Here is a 20101-nt window from a genome sequence, read left to right as displayed (position 1 = left end):
GGGACGGGAGAAACTCCCAACAAAGAATAGTGTATCTGGCAAACTGTCTTTCAAAAAAGAAAAAAAAAAAGGAAGAAGAGATACTTCCCAAATTAAAAAAGCTGAGGTAGTTTGTCACCACACCACTAGCCCTACCTTCTAAGAAGTCCTTCAAGTTGAAGTGAAATGACACTAAACAACATCACAAAAATATTTTAATGAAAACAATATAGAATGATATAATTTGTGACATTAGTAACAAAGTATTGGCAGGGAATAAAATTGCAGAATTGTATACAACTGGTATTAAGTTGTTATCACCTAAAAATATATCATTATAACTATGAAATGTTCTAGGTAAGCCCCTGGTAACCACAAAAAGAATACCTATGGAACATACAAAATAAAACAAGAAAGGAATCAAAGCATGTCACTACAAAAAAAATCTATAAAATACAGAAACCAGTAAGAGAGGAAACACAAACTATAAAACAGACAAAAAATGGCAACAATAACTTCTTCCCTATTTTACTTATAATTATTTTAAATGGAGTAAAGTGCCCAGTGAAAAGATGCAGAATGACTGAATGAATTTAAAAGTAAAATCCAAGTTAATAATCTTTAAAGAGTTTACTTTAGATTTAAGGACACAAATGATCAAATTACATTTTATTTATATACAAATATGCCACAATGAAACCTATCATTCCATATAAATAATATGCACCAATTGTTATTTAAGGATACATAGGAAATACATAGGAAATAAAAGGGAGGGGATTTGAAAGACATTCCTTACAAGTAGTAACTAACAGAACAAGAGTAGCCATATTTATATGAGACAAAACAAACTTTACATCAAAAATTGTCACAAAAGACAAGAGCATTATAAAAGGATTAATTCAACAGGAAGATATAATTGTAAATGTTTGTACCCAACATTAGAGCATCATACTTTATGAAATATTAACAAAGCTGAACGATTTAGATAGTGACACAATAATAATAGATTTCAGTAACAACCCATTTGATAGTTTGTAGAATACCCAAACAGAAGATCAGTAGGGAAACGGGATTTGAACAACTCTGTAGGCCAAATGAATCTAACAGACATACAGAACATTCCACCCCACAGCAGCAGAATACACATTCTTCTCAAGTGTACATGGAACATTTTTCAGGTTAAGTCATGTTAGGTAATAAAACAAGTCCTAATAAATTTAAGACTGAAACCATACCAAGTAATTTTTCTGATGCCAGTGGAATACAACTATAAGTCGATAGCAGAAGGAAAACTCAAAATTTACAAATATGTAAGAATCAGGCAATTCTCTCTCTCTCTCTCTCTCTCTCTCTCTCTCTCTCTCTCTCTCTCTCTCTCTCTCTCTCTCTCTCTCTCTCTCTCTCTCTCTCTCTCTCTTCCCCTCTCTGTCTCTCTCCCCGCCTCCGTCCCTCCCTCCTTTCTTTCAGTACTGGATTTTGAACCCAGGGGCACTTTACCACTGAGCTACATTCCCAGCCCCTATTTTTAATTTTTGTTTTGAAACAGAATTTCACTAAGTTTCCCAGATGGGCCTTGAACTTGTAATCCTCCCGTCTCAACCTTCTGCATCACTGGAATTACAGGCATGCTCTACCATACTCAGCAACAATACATTGTTTAGCAACCAATATATCAAACAAGAAATCAAAAGAGATATTATAAAATATCTTGAGACAAAACAAAACCACAACATATCAAAACTTAGGGACACAACACATACATTATAAAAGAAGAAAAATCTCAAATTCATGAGCTGATTCTACACCTCAGGGAACTACAAAAAGAAGAACAAGCCCATGGTTAGTAGTTAGAGGGAAATAATATAAAAATTAGAGCAGAAGTAAATTAAATAGAGACTAGAAAACATAAACAAAACTGAGTTGACTTTTTGGAAAAAAAAATGACAACCTTTAGTAAGAAAAGAAAAGAGAGAATACTCACATAAATAGAATTAGAAATGAAAGAGGAGATATTACAATTGAGGTTACAGAGTTTTTTTTACAAATAAAGACTAAAAGAGACCATCAAATTGAAAAAAAAGAAGTGAATAAATTCCTAAAAATTTAACCTACCAAGATTGAATCATGAAGACATTAAAAATCTGAACAGAACTAGTAAGTTTATTCAAAAACCTTCCAACAAAGAAAATCCCAGGACCAGATGGCTCCACTGGTGAATTCTACCAAACATTTAAAAAAGAATTAATGCCAGTTCTTGTCAAACTCTTCCAAAAAATTGAAGAGGAGGGAACACATCCAAACTCTTTTTATGAGGGCCAGCATTACTTATATCAAAGCCAGAAAAAGAAACGACAAGAAAAAAAAATCAGAAGCCACTATCTGATAAATACAGATAGAAAACTCCTAATCAAAAAACAAGACAAATTGAATTCAGTAACACAATAAAAGACGTATACACTATGACCTAGTGAAATTTATTCCTGGGATGCAAGGATGGTTCAACATACAAAAATCAATGTGATATACCACATTAGCAGATCAAAGAATAAAAATCATAAGTTTATCTCAGTAGATACAAAAAAAATTATTTGACAAAAGTTAATACATTTTCATGATAAAAAATAAGAACAGGCTGTTTTTTACATCAACATAAAAAATACAATATTTGAAAAGCCCACAGCTAACATACTCAATGGTAAAAAAAAAAACAATCTTTCCTGTAAGATCAGGAACAAGACAAAGATTCCCTCTCTTGCTTGTTTTGTTCAGGTTAGTGCTGGAAACCCTACTCAGAGCAACTAAGCAAGAAAATCATCCACATTAGAAAGGAGGTAGTAAGGGCTGTGGTTGTGGCTCAGTGAAGAGGGCTTGCCTAGCATGTGTGAGGCTCTGAGTTTGATTCTCAGCATTACGTATAAATAAATGAATAAAATAAAGGTCTATCAACATCTAAAAAATATTTTTAAAAAAAGAAAGGAGGTAGTAAATCTCTTTGAAATGACATGATATTACATGTAGAAAACCCTAAAACTTACACACACACACACACACACACACACACACACACAGAACTATCAAGTGTGCATCATTGTAGCAAGATTTTTTAAAAAGACAACATACAAAAATTAGTTGCATTTCTGTACACTACCCCTAAATAATCAAGAAGAAAATTTAGAAAGCAATTTTATTTATAAGGCACCAAAATTAATTAAATACTTAAGAATAAACTTTAACCAAGGAAGCAAAATACTTATTTACTTGAAAACTACAAAACACTGCTAAAAGGAAAATAGACACAAATAAATGGAAAGAAATTTCATGTTCAGAGATTTAAAAATTTAGTATTGTTTAAAATACTCAGTAATTTACAGACTCAGTGAAGTCCCCATCAAAATTACAGTGGCATTTTTTTTACATAAATAGAAAAATAATTCTAAAACTCATGTTAGGGTCTAAAGGACCCCAAATAGACAATCATGAGAAAGAAGAGTGGATGGGAGCCTCAAATATCCCAATTTCAAAATATATTACAAAGCTGCAGTAATTAAAACTATATGGTACCAGCATAAAAACATATAAATTAATGGAACAAAAAAGCCCAGAAATAAACCCAAATGTGTATGATCAAATGATCCTTGACATAGGTGCCAAGAATATACAATAAGGAAAAGATAGTCTCTTGACTAAAACCGAAAGAAACTAGATATCCATATGCAGAAAACTGATATTAGCCCTTTATCTAATACCATACACAAAAATCAGACTGAAAACCTTAGGCACAAAAAAGGAAATAATAGAGTGAAAAGGCAGTCTACAGAATGGGGGAAAATATTTGCAAACCATATATCTGAAAAAGGATTAATATCTATAAAATATACAGAACTCCTAAAACTAAACAGCAAAAAGACAACCTATTTCAAAATGGGCAGGGGGTGGAATTTGTAACTTAGTGGTAGAATACTTGGCTAGCATTGCAACACTAAATATTTTGTTTGTTTTGTTCTGTTTATATTTTATAACTATTTTATTTATTTTTTTGTGATGCTGAGGGTCAAACCCAGTGCTTCATACATGCTAGGCAAGTGCTGTACCCCCGAGCCATAACTCCAGCCCTGCAACACTAACAGTTCTTAATGCTTAGCACTACAAAAAGAGTAAAGAAAGATAAAAGACAAAAAAAAAAAAAAAAAAAAAAACTTGAATAGACATTTATCCAAAGAAGACATAAAAATATCCAACAGGTTATGAAAAGAGGTTCCAAATCCGAAATCATTAGGGAAATGCAAACCAAAACCACAATGAGATATCATCTCATATCTGTTAGGATGGATATTGTCAAAATAATGGAAAATAACAATTGCTGACAAGGACATGGAGAAATTGGAACCTTCATACATTATTGGGGTAATGTAAAATGAATGTGAAATGTTCAGCCACTGTGGAAAATAGTATGGCAGTACCTCAAATATTAATGGAGCTTTCATATGATCTAACAATCCCACTTCTAAGAGTATATTTCCAAAATAAAAGAATTGAAAATAAGATCTCAAAGAGATTCTTGCACTACCACGTTCGTTGCAGCATTATTCGTGATAACCAAGAGATACAAGCAACCTGAATGTCCACCAACAGATGAATGAATAAAGAAATATATTGTAGACATACATAGGAATATTATTTAGCCTTTTAAAAGAAGGAAAACCTACCATATGCTACAACTTGGATGAACCTTGAGGATATCATGCTAGATGAAACATGTAGCCACAGAAACAATATTGCATGATTCTGCTTGTATAAATGTCAAAATAGACTCATTAGTGCAAAAAGTAAATGATTTTTGCCAGGAACTGAGAGGAGGGAAAATGATAAACTGCTGTTCGATAAGTAGAGTTTGAGTCATGAAAATTTAAAAAAAAAAAACTTCTAGAGATTTGTGTACAACATTGTTCTTATAATTAACAATACTGTACACTTAAAAATTAATTAAGGTCAATCTCATAGTATGTGCTTTTACCAAAATTTTCTGAAGAGCCTAATTGTTTTGATCTTATATGCCAACATCTTCATAACAAATGGAGAATGTTGGGATGAGACAAGTTTGTACTGAAAAAGGCAACACCAATAAAAGTATAATGAGATAATTAAAATTCTCTAGGTCTAATGATTTATGAAAAATATGCATTACTATACTACATTGAAATGCAACTTTCACTAAGTCTGCTTATATGTTTATTTTCAAAAATGTGAAATTGCTATTTATTGTGGATATCACAGGAATTTTTTTTCCTCCACCATGGATCTATTTTATAGCACTTTATTTATAATTTGTCCTATTTTAGGGGTATTTCAGGTTTGCTTTTACCATCCGTGGTAGACACATTATAGATTTTGTTTTCTAAGCACACGCAGTATGTTCACAATACTTCTTCCAATCTTGTTAATGTTCAAGGTTATAAATGGTGGAAAACTATTATAAGCAGAATCTAGTATTATTTACATTTAACATTTTTTAATTTTAGTAATAATGATTAATCTTACAGAATCTCTTATTAAAGTTTATGTTATATTACCACTATTTTAAAATTATGAAACCTATATGAGTTTTTAAAGAACAAGTTTAAAATTTCAATAAATAACAATATTCAAATACCACATTTACAATAACATCTCAGGTTATATTTATCACATGCTATACCCACTCCTCTGTCTACACAAAATAAGTACATACTTGCCAGTCTGCAAGCAAATCCACAATTTATAGTAGTATCAACCTTTCCATTTAGCTCATACATACAGAATGTATTTATCTGAACATTTACTCAGAGTTCTTGTTTGCTTAATCATTATTACCTCCACCCCAAATCTGAAAATGAAAATAAAAATTTTTTCTTTCCTAATTCATTGACATGATTTACTCTAAACCTTTAAAACAGCAAAAGTGATTGCCAAAAGAGGCTTTAAGAAAGTCAGCGTTATACCCAGGAGCTATACAGTTAAAAAAAAATTTATGTAGTCAGCTTTCTAAAATTTGTACTTGAATTATCTGATTTGGCAAATCTCTGGCCTAAAATTCACCAAATAATTTCCAGAACTGCAATTCATTTTTATTTGTGAGACCTGACTGTTACTGGAAAAAAGGTCTTTTTCCCTTCTCAAGTTTTTCCAGTAATGCTTCCATGTACCATTAAACTGTTGGCACATTTTAGTCCCAGAGGATAGATTTCCTTTGGCATCCTAAGGAATTTTGATATATTTAAGAAGGTGAGAAGTACACATTGGCATCATTTAAACAACATAAGTCTAAACCCAATTGACTTTTACATGCCAAAGATGTGAAATGTGCCAACTGTTTAATAGTACACAATAACTGTTTCACTGCATAAGTTGATTTCAGTAAAATGATTTTGTATATCCTTTGTCCTAAATCATTTAGACACATTTAGTGTTATGATGCCTTAATAACAGAGGCAGGTTATCCATAACCAGATACAAATAATACTGAAATGTTAGTCATACTAGAATTGAATAGAATATGAGAGAATTGGTTTGGTTGAAGATGTCTCTTAAATAGCTTCTATACTGCCAGCAAATCTGAAATAGGAAAATAGAGTTGAAGTTAATGATTACAGGTACTCTCTTATTTGTACTTTAGTAAATTGGTGAAACATATTTTATTTCAGATTTTAAAATACATATGCTGTTCTTTTTAACCAAACCAACTGTTTGTGTTTGAGAGGTGGGTGCAAGGGTTGGGGGTACTCTGCAAGCCCTGGTTGAACAGATGAGCTTAGAAAGAGAAAGAAAATATGATTTTCTCCTCTAAGGAGCTTGCAGTCAAACAGGGAAGACATGGAGAGAGACAGGACAAATGCTAACTCTAATGCAAGCAGACAATTCTTGTAGTTTTAATGTAGGTAGAAAATAAAAGTTAGTATGACATAAGAAAGTAATGGAACTGAGGAAGAAGGTATTAGGAAAGATAGTTTGAGAGTTTCATGTAAATAAGTAGTTAAAGAGTTTTCAAGAATGATCCCATCATGGGGAAGCAGAAGAACAGAAGTAAGCAATAGACTCAGAAATGTGGACAGGGGAAATGGGGGCAATAGGTTTAAATTTATATTTGAAAAGGTAATTTCTCTGTTATGAAATTGAGGGAATAGGACTAGATGGAATTTTATAAAATATACATAATATATTTTTTATACTCATTTTCATAAAAATCATATGGATAACCTAGAGTCATCACAAGATGATAGGCAGTCATCCTCCTGACAGCTACAACTGAGGTACATTGAGAGGTAACATACCATTCTTGAGAGATGTGACATCACTAGTAAGTTAACATGGTCAGAGAAAAGCAGCAGTTGTTTTAAACAGGATCCCAAATAACATGTCACAAGGACTGATGCTCTAAATTAAACTGCTCTTTGCAGTATGACCCAGAGTGTATAACAATAGCAATTCCCTTATTCAGTGATGATTAGTGATTTTTGCAAGTGACCTCAGAACCAGGTAATGATTTTTGCAGGTAACCTCAGAACTAGCTAATGAAAAGTAAAGTTGAAAGATAAGTTAGTTTCAAGTCATGAAAACCTGTTTAATATTTGGCACCAAATACCTTTTCTATAAGACAAAAGCATATGAAACCATAAAAACTAATACTTAAAATTACATTTGGACTACATCCATAAAAGAGCTTTCTTACAATATGTAAAACAGGATATTTTACAATTGTAGATTACAATTCCTTTTAAAGATAAGCAGTTGAATATAATTGTAGACCATTTCTCCAATTGTTTTCTTTTTCTGTGATAGAAGATTCTATCATAGATTCCCTCACTGTAGTAGTTAATGTTGTTAACTCTTCCTCTTATGTGTCTAAATAAGTTTCTCCACAGCAGAATAAACCAAGATCTTATAGAATAGATTTCTGATTGATATTTACTTTAATAAACCTTGAACTATGAATATTATCAGTGTCTTTTTTACATATCTTGTTATCCTATCCTTTGTGACCTTACAACATAATAGAACAGAAAATGGAGTAGATATGAGACAGTCATACATAATGAAGTGTAAAATTGTGTAGAGTAGGTAATGATTACAGCTCAGCAAGAAAAGGTCAATTAGATCTAGAATAAGGAGGGTGCTGGGACCTGGCCAAAGTTCAAAGTGTGATAAAGCCTTATGATAAGGCCATTGAAAGAGGAAGTTCTTCTTGACAGAGAAAACACAAAAGGTGGTATAAATGCTGGCAGCATACATGGAAACAGTTTAGGAACCAGCCTGATTGCAGAAAGTTTGTATTGGGGAAGATGACTGAGATGGGGATGATTTGTAGAGTGCCTTGAAAGCTAGAGAGAATATGAAGAACCATTGTGCATTTTGGGCAATATTCTAAAAGAAGCATTTAACAAATATATGTATAGAAGAATAGAACGTGTTGGTGAGAGCAGAGTCAGGAATGCTGTTCGTTTACATCTAAGGTAATAAAAATATCAAAAATTCTAGTAAAAATGAAGAAGGGACACATAAAAGTCCTTTCCTCCAGGCGTGGTGGTATATGCTTGCTAATCCCAGCATCTTAGGAGGCTGAGACAGGAGGTTTGCTAGTTCAAAGCCAGCCTTAGCACCTTAGCAAGGCCCTAAGCAACTTAGTAAGACCCTGTTTCTAAATATTTTTTAAAAGGTTAGGGATGTGGCTCAGTGTTTAAGCACCCCTGGGTTCAATCTCTGGTACCCACCCCCTGCCAAAAACAAAACAAAACAAATCAAAAAAACCCCTTCCAATAAATCAATAGCAAAACAGACAGATTCAGTTACAGAGAATGAAGAAAAATAAGATAAAAATGGAGCTGTTGATTTGAGAGTGTAACTCAAAGGTAGAGCACTTGCCTACTTATGTGCAAGGGTTTGATCCCTAGTACCCAAAGAGAAAGGGAGGGAGGGAGGGAGGGAGGAGGGAAGGAAGGAAAACCAACTTATATATGGCCTTGTATAGTCACATTGACTTTATTAAGAGATTCTTCCTCCAGCAACTTGGACCTAAATCTTTTATACATGTCCACACAACTATTATTCCAAATTACTTCCTGTCAACAATTTCTAATTCTAACAAATGATCTTTTAAACATCCATTATTTAACTTCTATTTATACTCTATCATTGGAAATTGGAGGATTTTCCATGTATTTAAACTCTCTTTGGAGTGTAGGTTAAAAAGAAGTAAAGAATTATGAGTGAGGAAGGGGAGAGAGAAATGTTCAAAAAACTAAATGCATAAATGTAACCACATAGTAATTCCTAAACCTAGAAAACAAAACTAAATAAATGTCTTTATTGTACTCGTTAGGGCCATTTAAGTTGCAGGATTCCATCAGCTTCTTTAAGTGTTGATGATTTTTTTAACATTGGTGGAAGTACCTCCTGGCAGCAGTTTTGGTTGGTAGTTTATTTTTCTGGCTTTATTGCTGGATTGAAGGAAGGGAGTAGAGATTAGTGATGGAAATCGGCCTCAATGTGGGTAGAACAGGCTTTTAAGGGTTGCAGTAGGGCTTTTTCTAGACTCTGGAGGAATTTTCTGGGGTTTTTCAGAACACCAGAGCCTCCAGAAAAAGCAGCCACTTTCTTTCTAGTACTTTCTCACTCAAAGGCATTTTTTTCTCCCTGTCACAGGGGTCTTTCTATCAGGCACCTGGGATGCAGAGGGTGTGCAGAGACTTTGATTGTCTTGCCCAGAGGTATAGTCAGATCCAGATGAATGTACGTTCTACCCTTGTCCTGTTGCTCAGTTCACTTCCAGGTTTTCTACCATAAAAGGTGTTGTGTTATGGGTTGTTGGTTTTGTCTTACATTTTCTGCTTTCTATCCAATTCCTTGAGTCCAGAAATAATAAGAAATATGTAATTTCTGATTTCTCCTTCCCAGCAGAATATCTTCCTGATGTCATGTTTCTTACAGGTCTCATTTAAATGTCTTTTGTGGTGAATTCTTTTGTCTTTATTTCCCGTTATTTCCCTAACATTTTAGCTCCAAGCACACACTTAGTTCCCTGTATTTATGATTCACCCTTCTTTCCCCATTTTTAGGCAGACACACATTTAACTGAAATATGCAGAAAGAATATACCTTTTCTGGGCTGGGGTTGTGGCTCAGGGGTAGAGTGCTTGCCTAGCATGCCTGAGGCTCTGGGTTTAATACTCAGCACCACATAAAAATAAAATAAAGAATATACCTTTTCTTAAAGATCTCCATATGAAAGAATTGTTCAGCCTCTATACTTAATATCACAGTCAGTATCTTAATATATAAACTGTACAGAATTTTAAAGGTTGAAAGAACCTAGGAAATTACCACAACCTAAACTTCTATCTTACATGTGAGAAGATTAAGTCTTAGGTACAAGAGTTTGATGATTTTCTAACTTAAAAAGTCAGTGGAAATTGACTTTGCCACTTATTTGTAAAGGTCTGTAGCCAAGAACAAAGCCTAAAATCCTTGTAAAGTGTTAATTTATTTCAAGTGTCAAATTTCTACAGTATGTCCAACACTCTTCCAAGTTATCAATTTCAAATAATATGTACAGTACCCTTTCCAACCCTGTGTCCTCTATGAGCTCTCCTTTTTGGAAAATCTGGGAGGAGAGGAAGGAACCAAAACTTTAATGACAGGGAAGAAAAGGCAGGAAACATAGTTTCCATTGATATTTTTGCAGTGTGCAATGCGGAGCCATTATCCCTGTCAGAAAGGCTGAACTTGGAAGAAGAGGAGAAAGACAGCATACCAGAGTTTGGCATTGAATAGACACTCAGTAACTACTTAGGGTTGGGAGGGTGGGTGTTTGTTTGCTTTTGCAGTACTGGGGATTGCCAGCCTGGACAAGTTAGCAAGAACCTGTCTCAAAATAAAAATTAAAAGGGTCTTGAGATCCTTTCCAAAGAAAAATGAGGAGCAAAATGGGCAAATGCATATGTATAATTCACAGAAGAGGAAACATAAAAAATTGATTATTATTGGTTGGGAAAATGCAGCACTAAAATAACTATCATGTGATACCCACCAAAATTTATGAAGTCTAGAAGTTAAGTAAATTAAAGAGAAGTTGGAGAAGCATGAATTTTCTTTCATTTTTTGTTCTTTGTAGATATACATGACAGTAGAGTGTATTTTGACATATTAAACATACATGGAACATAACATTCTAATTACGATCCCATTCTTGTGGTTGTACATGATGTGGCATTTCACTGGTTGTGAATTCATATGTGAACATAGGAAAGTTATGTCCAATTCTCTACTGTCTTTCCTCTTCTTGTCCTCCCTCCCTTCCCTTCATTTCTCTTTGTCTAATCCACTCAACTTCTGTTCTTCCCTCCCCCCTTATTGTGGGATAGTATCTGCATAAGAACAGAACTCTCTGCATCAGAGAGAAGATTCAGCCTTTGGGTTTTGGGAATTGGCTTGTTTCACTTAGCATGATAGTCTCAGATTCATCCATTTATCGACAGAAGTCATAAAGTCATTCTTTTTTATAGCTGAGTGATTTTCCATTGTGTATATATACCACATTTTCTTATCCATTCCTCCGTTGAACAGCCCCTAAGTTGGTTCCATAGCTTAGCTATTGTGAATTGAGCTGCTATAAACATTGATGTGGCTGTGTCACTGTACTATGCTGATTTTAAGTCTTTTGGTTATACACTGAGCAGTGGAATAGCTGGATCAAATAGTGGTTGCATCCCAAGTTTTTTGAGGTATCTCCATAATGCTTTCCAGAGTGGTTGCACCAATTTGCAGTCCTACCAGCAATGTTTGAGTGAACCTTTTCACCCACATCCTTGCTAACATTTATCATGACTTGTATTCTTGATAATTGCCATTCTGACTGGAATGAGATGGAATCTCAATATAGTTTTAACTTGCATTTCTCTAATTGCTAAAGAAGCTGAACATTTTCTCATATATTTATCAGTCATATTTCTTCTTTTGTGGAGTGCCTGTTCAGTTCCTTTGCCCATTTATTGATTGTGTTATTTGGGGTTTTAGGGGGGTTACATTTTCTGAGTTCTTTTTATTTCCTGGAGGTGAATGCTCTACCTGAGGTGCAGGTGGCAAAGATTTTCTCCCATTGTGTAAGCTCTCTCTTCATATTCTTTATTGTTTCCTTTGTTGTGAAGAAGCTCTTTAGTTTGATACTATCCCATTTATTGATTCTTGATTTTACTTCTTACACTTTAAGAGTCTTCTTGAGGAAGTCATTGCCTAAACCAACATGGTGGAAAGTTGGACTTACATTTTCTTCTGGTAGGCACAGGGTCTTTGGTCTAATACCAAGGTCTTTGATCCACTTTGAGTTGAGTTTTGTGCAGGGTGAGAGATAGGGGTTCATTTTCATTCTGCTACGTATGAATTTCCAGTGAGAAACAGGAATTTTCATACAATACCAATAGGAATATAAGTTGCTACAACTACTTCTGAGAAAATTGGCAATATCTTACAAAATTGATACCATGCCTTTCCTTTGACCTAGAAATTCCACTTGCAGATTCACATTCTAGAAAAGCTCCAGTATTACACAAGAAAAATTAAGGAATGTTGAATACAGCATTTCTTGAAGGACAGAAAATTTGAAAACAATATTAACACCCATAAACAATAGAACAGATAAAATAATTTTGTATATTCACAAAGTGGAACATTCCTGCAGAGCAGTATAAAATAAAGGAGCCAGAACTACATGAATCAACATGATAATTCTCCAGATCATAATTTTGTGTGATATAAAACAAGTTGGAAAATGATACATACATTTCATTTACACAAACCTTTAAGAACATGAAGTAATATTACATATTATTTATATATACAGTAGTCCCAATTTACCCATCAGGCTGTGTTCCAAGACCCCATTAAATACCTAAAGCCACAGATAGCACCAAACCCTATGATGTAATTAATGCCTTTTCCATCTTAACTAAGCATTTATCACACTTTGTGGCCGTAACTTTTGCAGTGTGAGGCACAACAGCAAAACTAGCATGACTTTCTTTTTCTTTATTCACAATTTCATGGGTAGATTTGTTCATTATTATACATTTTAGCAACCTCAGCATTTAATTTTTTTTTCCCTTAAGTCAAGAACTTTCATCTTTTCACTTAGGAAGCACTTTACTACTTCTTTTTGTCATATCCAAATTGCCAGCATCATTTCTCTTGTGCTTCGGGTCATTATTAAATAAAACAAGAGTTTCTTAAACATGAGCACTATAATACTGCAACAGTTGGTCTGATAATCAAGACAACTACTAAATGACTATTGGGTGGGTCATGGTACAGCATGCATATATGGGGCTAAGGGATGATTTGTGTCCAGGGTAAAATAGAGTAGTATGGTATGAGATTTCTTCACCCTACTCAGAACAGCATACAATTTAAAACTCATGAGTTTTAAATCTGCCATTTTTCATTTAGTATTTTCCAACTACTGTTGACTGTAAATAACTGAAACTATGGAAGTAAAAACCATGGGTAAGGGGATTATTTATACATATATTTAGTAAAGTTCATAAGAAAAACAAAGGTCAAATATGTTTTATTCTTACCCCTGCAGGGTTATGGATTAGTGGAGAAATGCACAGGGATCTTCACCACTGTTCATTATGAAGCAAGTGTGGCCAGATGTTCGAATATGATCAATTTTAGGGGTGAATACATGGGTGTTGCATTTAATATTTTATTTTCTGAGTTTTCTGTATGTTAAACATATTCCTGTATAAATGCACAATCTAGCCAAATCTAGCCATTTCTCACCTCTTCTGCTGCTACGATTATAACCCTAATCTTCATTATAGTTTGCTTTCATTCATCTCAAACAAGGGAGTGCTTGCTTAGCATACATGAGACCCTGGGTTCAATCCCCAAAAACCAACCCCCCAATAAAAAAGAAAACTCTCAGAAGAGCTCTGCAGTAGCCTCCTCGTTTGTCTGTCTACCCACATTTTGTTTGCTATACTCTTTGACTATAATCTGTTATTACAAAGCAAATCAGATTATCATACTCTCCTGCTCAAAATACGCCAGTGGCTTCCCATCAAAATTAAGATTCACACTCTTTCCTGGGACTTACAAACATCCCACCCACTCTCTGAACTCATTTCCTGTCACTTTCCCCCAGCCCACAGAGCTGCAATTGTCCTTGTGTTCCTGCATTCTTTCATCAGCAGTTTGCACTGCTCCACCCTATGCATAGAAAACCATTTCTAGGTTGTTTGCATCGCTCCCTCCCCCACTTCGTTTAAGTCTCTGTTTGAAAGACTCCTCAAATAGGATGACTCCTCAAACAGGCTTTCCATCACCAAACTATCCTTTAAAAACCCTCTTCAGGATAATAACAGAAGAACAAGCCTAGCTACTTCCAGCCTCTCTGGCTTCCTGTCTGGCAGTGTGATCTCTCCCTCTTGCAGATACTCCCAACATTGTGATGTCATCCTTAGGCTTTCACCAGGCCGATCTGATGTCAGCACTATACCTTAGAGTATCTATAACTGTGATCTAAAAAACTCTTTTCTTTATTAAGTTAAAATTTTTCTAACTTAATAAAGAATGTATATATGCATATATATATGCATATATATGTATGTATGTATGTATCCATATATTTCCTCTTCCAGGCCTAAAGCAATAACACTTCTATAACAACGACATTCTTAGTGCCAGATCTTGGCTTCTATGTACTGTTTTCCAGTAAAGAAGACCAGGTCTTCTAGGAGAAGTACTTGATTGCTTGATTCCAGAGATGGAGAAGGGAAATAATCAAGTAAATTAATAAAAGTGGAAGGAAAGAGGAAATTTGAGAATCACCATCAGGCAAACACCATTGTAATCAATGTTGCAGACAAGATCACTTGATGGATGTGAAAATTAATGAGCAAAAATTGATAAGAAACAGGATTTGCATAGTTCAAGATATCTTGGCCAAGGTATTTGTCAATTACAAAGAGAAAGGTCATGATTTTTCTTTGAAGAAACCTGATAGACCACCAGCTTAACCACATAGTCAAGGTAGGCAGCATCAGCAATGGGACATAGGAGCATGGTTTGACGAACTGAGAAGTATACATTAGTTTTATGGTAATCTTGCCAAAAGTATGTAATTTCAATCATGAAAAAATTTCAGACAAGCTCGTATTAAGGAACATCCTACAAAATAACTGATCAGTGCTCTTCAGAAGTATCAAAGTCATTCATAAAAGACTAGGAAAGAGTCAGGTGCCTTGGTATACACCTGTAATCCCAGTGACTCAGGAGACTGAGGCAAGGGAATCTCAAGTTCGAGGCCAACCTCAGCAAGTTAATGAGACCCTCAGCAACTTAGCAAAAGCCTGCCTCAAAATAAAAAAATATAAAAGATTTGGGTATGTGGTAAAGCATTCCTGGGTTCAACTTCTGGTACCAAGGGGAAAAAGGCCAGGAAAAAATGAGGAATTGTTAAAAACAGATTATGGGGAAATAGTAACTAAATACCAATAAGATCTGAGAATAGGAAAAGGATATTTTGTTGCCTACAATAATATCTGGCACCTGGTGGGACTTTAATATTGAGTTGGTATGTCTGTCCTTCCATCCATCCAACTATCTATCCATCTATCTTTGTTAGATGCCTATTCTGTCCTCAGCAAGTCTTCCTCTCTTTTAACACCTGTTTCCTTGTGAACAGAGACTGGAAGAGAAATGATGCCAGCAACACAATAGCTACTTTTTGTAGACCACGTATGAATTTCCTTTCATATCAAGGATAAGATTTTATTTTGAAGGAGTAAATATTGAAGGATATGCAAAAATTATTCAGGAAAACCACAAGTGATCACAGGTGGAAGTCACAGAGCTCCACACGTTCTTTGGAGAATGGGATCTCATTCTTTCTTGCCCAGATTGCTGCACAACATCCTAACTGGACTCTCTGCTTCCAGTGTTCGCCCTCCCTCCTGACACAAGAATGACATCAGTATAGCCAGAGAAACATTTTCAGGGAAGATATCTGATCATTTCACTTCCCATGATTGAAAAGTTCATTGACTCACCACTGCCTTAAGAATGAAAACCTTACTGTTCTGCACCTGCCTGCTTCTCCATTCTTTGCTTTGACTCTTTCCTTACACAAGCCATAATCTCCAACCATTGCAAACAACCCAGACTGTCACACCCCTTTTCAATTTTGCATTTGCTGTCATTTCTACTTTGAGGACTTCTAACTTTCTAACTCTAACTTACTTGCCTTTTAAATTAATCTGGAATAGAACCTCAGTCCTTTCCCCCCATGGTCCTTGCAGCAGTTTCTTGAGGACAAGGACTCATTGCATCTCCAGCTAGCTGTTGCCTCCTTACAGAGTAGGTGCTCCATAAATGTTTGTTGAAAAAAACAGGAGAGAAAGAAAAAGGAAAGAAGAGAGATCTTACATAAGTATTAAGCAAATCAACTCTTCCCTAACTCTTCTCTTTCTATATTTCCATAATTTCAAGGCTCTTGTATATTTATATAATTATTTTTTATAATTTATTTATCTGAACTGCTCTCTGCTTGTCCATCTGTCATAGATGAAACTTAAATATCCATCAACTGAGGAATATTAGAAAGCTGCCTACTGTGACATAAATAATTATTGAGGAAGACAGTACTAAAACAGATTAAGATCATGAATTCTTGTTTCATTCTGATATATCTAACCTCATCACATCTTTCAAGCTTGACAATACCAGTGTTTTGAAAAAAATTCTAGGGAAATCTAGAAAGATCCCCAAAAATTGTATTTAAAACAATGTGGGCTGTCTTTGGCAACACCAAAAATCAAACTCTGCTTTTCTGTGTATTTGATTTGTTTCCTTTTTAATACTAAGTAGTTTACTTAGTATTTATTTGCTATATGGAAAGACTTGGAAGGGATTAAATAAATAAAACCCTGGGTTTTAGGTCAATCTTAAGAAAAACAAATTTCTAAGAGAAAGTAGGAGAAGTGTAAAACTAGTGAAATGGGAAGGATCCAGTTACATTTTTACCTCTCTGAAATCTTTCCAAATCAGACCACAGAATTTTTTTTTCACATCTACCATGCCAACCATGGTATTTTTAGTAACAGTAGTACAGAGCAGCAGCCTGTCGTTTGGGAGCTGACAAATAAGCATACTGCCTCCTCTTACACACAATATGCTGCACATCTTATCTCACTCATCCTCACAGAAGCTCTTCAGCTTTCCATGTTCCTTTAAGGAGGTGACAAGGAGCACTGGTAATAAGCTCTTGGGGTTATTCAGTATCCCCTTCATTGCTCATTTTCTGAAGTTGAAAACACTCGTGCATGTGCACACATGCACACTCAAACTTTTTCAGAGGTGAAGTACTTCCAAATGCCACTTGACTGTGATTTAAAAGAATCCTGGCCTGATAGGACTCATTACACAAGATGACAGACCTGTTTGCTCAAATATTGGTTCTAAGAAAAAGAAACATCTTGCTTAAAAAAAAAAAAAAAAAGAAAAAAAGGCTCATAGAAGTAGAGACAACAGTTTATTATATTCTATGTTAACGTTTTCTAGATACTCCATTTTAAAGAGAAACGTAGAAGAATTTTGATTGTAGTATATTATATTATATATATATATATATCTATATAATATATATATATACTAGGATAAGTAGCTATCATTTCTTTGCCTTTAGAAATCAGAGTCTGTTTGACTTATTGCCTGGAGTTTCTAGTTTACAGATATCTCTTTTCCTTCCCAGTCATTATAATTTTCTAAAGTATTTCAGGACAATATAAATTTCTAAAACAATTTCTAAAATTGTTCAGAACAATTTTATATTTAATGTCATTGGCAAATTTTCACATATTAAGGCCAAGTCAAACTATTGTTTTTTGTTATTTACAATATATTTTGAATGTCCTCTAACACAAAGTTATTCAACTCGATTTTCACCTTCTACTTTCAGAGGGTATCAGCAATTCCACTACCATGGTTGAGTTTCTCTATCCTAGGTAAAATTCCTCAAAGATTTATTATAAACATCCAGCCTACAATTTAATTTTTGATCATACTTCCATTCATTTGCTATTCTAGCAATGATATCTGTTGCATTGTATAGTAATACATTGAGGAGTTTTGAACAATTCTTGAATTGTATAGAGAGACTTGTAGGGACTATAAGTTTTAAAGTCCAAGTTTTTCTGGATGTTAATTGCATTGTAGATTCAACTAGATGAGACTACTATGACCACAGAAGTTATCAACCTAGAATGTCTACACTTTTGTATTTTTTTTTTTATCCAGCACAAGTTTTGTCAGGTAGTATTTGTCACAAGATATTATGCAAGACCTTACCTCTTGCTAATACATTTTAAATGAAATGATTAAGCTTTGATTTCATTCTGTTGTTAATGTTATGATGACAAGGAAAGAAAAACGTTTTAATAAAAATAACACTTGAAGATATTAATACAAGTTCTTGTCATATAACATATCTAGTTGTCCAGTACTGGAATATGAGCATGTGACTTACTTTCATCTATTATTCTTCCAATGAAGATTAACAAAATTGTTTAATATTTGTTTGTTTCAATGACTATGCTTAGAACCGATAATGTATTCTGGAGTCTATAAATAACCAGCAAAAATACTTTTTTCCTGGTATACCCACCTTATGTATATGTATATATAAACTATATATATTGTTCGTGTGCCAGAAGCATTGTTTTTCATGTAATATACCATACTTTTTCCAGTGGTCTCTAATTACTAATCTGAGTAGTTTTTATTCATCAGTTTAAGTACTTGTAGCAAGTCATTGAAGATAGTGATAAACCTGATTGCCATTATTAAATCATGTGTCCTTTGTCCACTTCCTTGGAATGAGCTATCTTATCACCTAAACTCCCAACAAACTACGTACCAACTTTCTGAGTGCTAGGGAAAAAGTATCTACCCTGTCTACATGGGCACTAGAAAAAAATGAAGTTTCAACTGAATAATCTCTCATCAATTTGTTCTGCTTTTTCCAAATGACACAACTTTGAAAACACATGTCACCACTTTACATGTAACCTTGATATTCTAAGTCCAAAGGGGAGTATTCCTTTTTTCCTGTGAGATGCATGATCTTTTCAAGATGCCTCTATTCCTTGAAAGAGAGTTTGCTCTAAATCCTAAGCTTAGTAGGTTGGATTATTCTTTACTCCTGTCATTTCATATTTTATGCTTTGGCAAGTCATTTCCCTTAAATACAAGTATATTAGTTTAAGTGTGCTAGATACTTTTTAAATGTGGATTTATAAAAACATGAGGAGAGAATATTTATACTTCAAAAGATTTTTCACTTTATACAAAATTCATATTTTTTTAGGAATTAAACCACCTGTAAACCCCTGTACTTAGGTGACTTACTTAAACATTACAGATGATTCTAAGGACAAATTAACTGAAAACTGTTATGACTTGTTTTACTTTAACCTGATGACATTGACATTATTACAGTAGAACCCTGACACCTTTTTACCAAAATGTTGTATGTTTTTGGATGGTCAGATATGATACAATTTCAGTCCAAAAATGTCATGTACTAATAGTTCACAACCATTTTCACACAAGTTGACTTAAGGTGTTCCTAGTAGTTGTACATCCCTAAGAATAGGGAATTACATAGCATAATGGTTTTAAAAATATTCTATGGATTCCATTTTTTGACACTGTATTTTATGAGCTCTCTTAGGTATTAAGCTATATGTTCTACCCTATATAATAGGTTAGGTACCAACTTTTAAGATACTTTATCAACTGAAAGAGTATTAAAATGCTATTTAGAATAATGTTAATTTTTTTGCTTGTTTCTGATAAAATTATACATCCAAATTCAACTTCAATATTTTAAGTTGCAGAAATGCAAACAGAAAAAGTAATCATACACTTTCTTGCTGGAATTAATTTCAACCTGTTACTTAGACACCAATAACTGTATAAGATCTCTATAGTTACAAATGAATATTTATGAAACCAAGAAGAAATTTTGGATATAAATGTATATATTCTAGTAATATGGGAAATAAGGATAGGGATAGAAGGGAGAAATGCT

At 34.0% G+C, this 20101-nt stretch overlaps 1 protein-coding gene and 1 long non-coding RNA gene across 2 annotated transcripts in view; one reads left to right on the top strand and one right to left on the bottom strand.

Moving 5' to 3' along the window:
* Nucleotides 1-20101, top strand: part of ELP4 (elongator acetyltransferase complex subunit 4) — a 242345-nt gene that overhangs the window by 200338 nt on the left and 21906 nt on the right. The window lies entirely within an intron of this gene.
* Nucleotides 10847-20101, bottom strand: part of LOC306640847 — a 50679-nt gene continuing 41424 nt past the window's right edge. Inside the window, exons 2-3 of the long non-coding RNA XR_013757929.1 lie at nt 11337-12898; nt 10847-11306 (exon numbers count right to left, since the gene is read on the bottom strand). This is a non-coding gene — a long non-coding RNA (uncharacterized lncRNA). The remainder of the gene's footprint in view (nt 11307-11336; nt 12899-20101) is intronic.

This window comes from Sciurus vulgaris, assembly GCF_902686455.1.
Source record: "Sciurus vulgaris genome assembly, chromosome: 11".
In the NCBI taxonomy this organism is placed as follows: Eukaryota; Metazoa; Chordata; class Mammalia; order Rodentia; family Sciuridae; genus Sciurus; species Sciurus vulgaris.
This window is presented reverse-complemented; position numbering and strand designations above follow the sequence as displayed.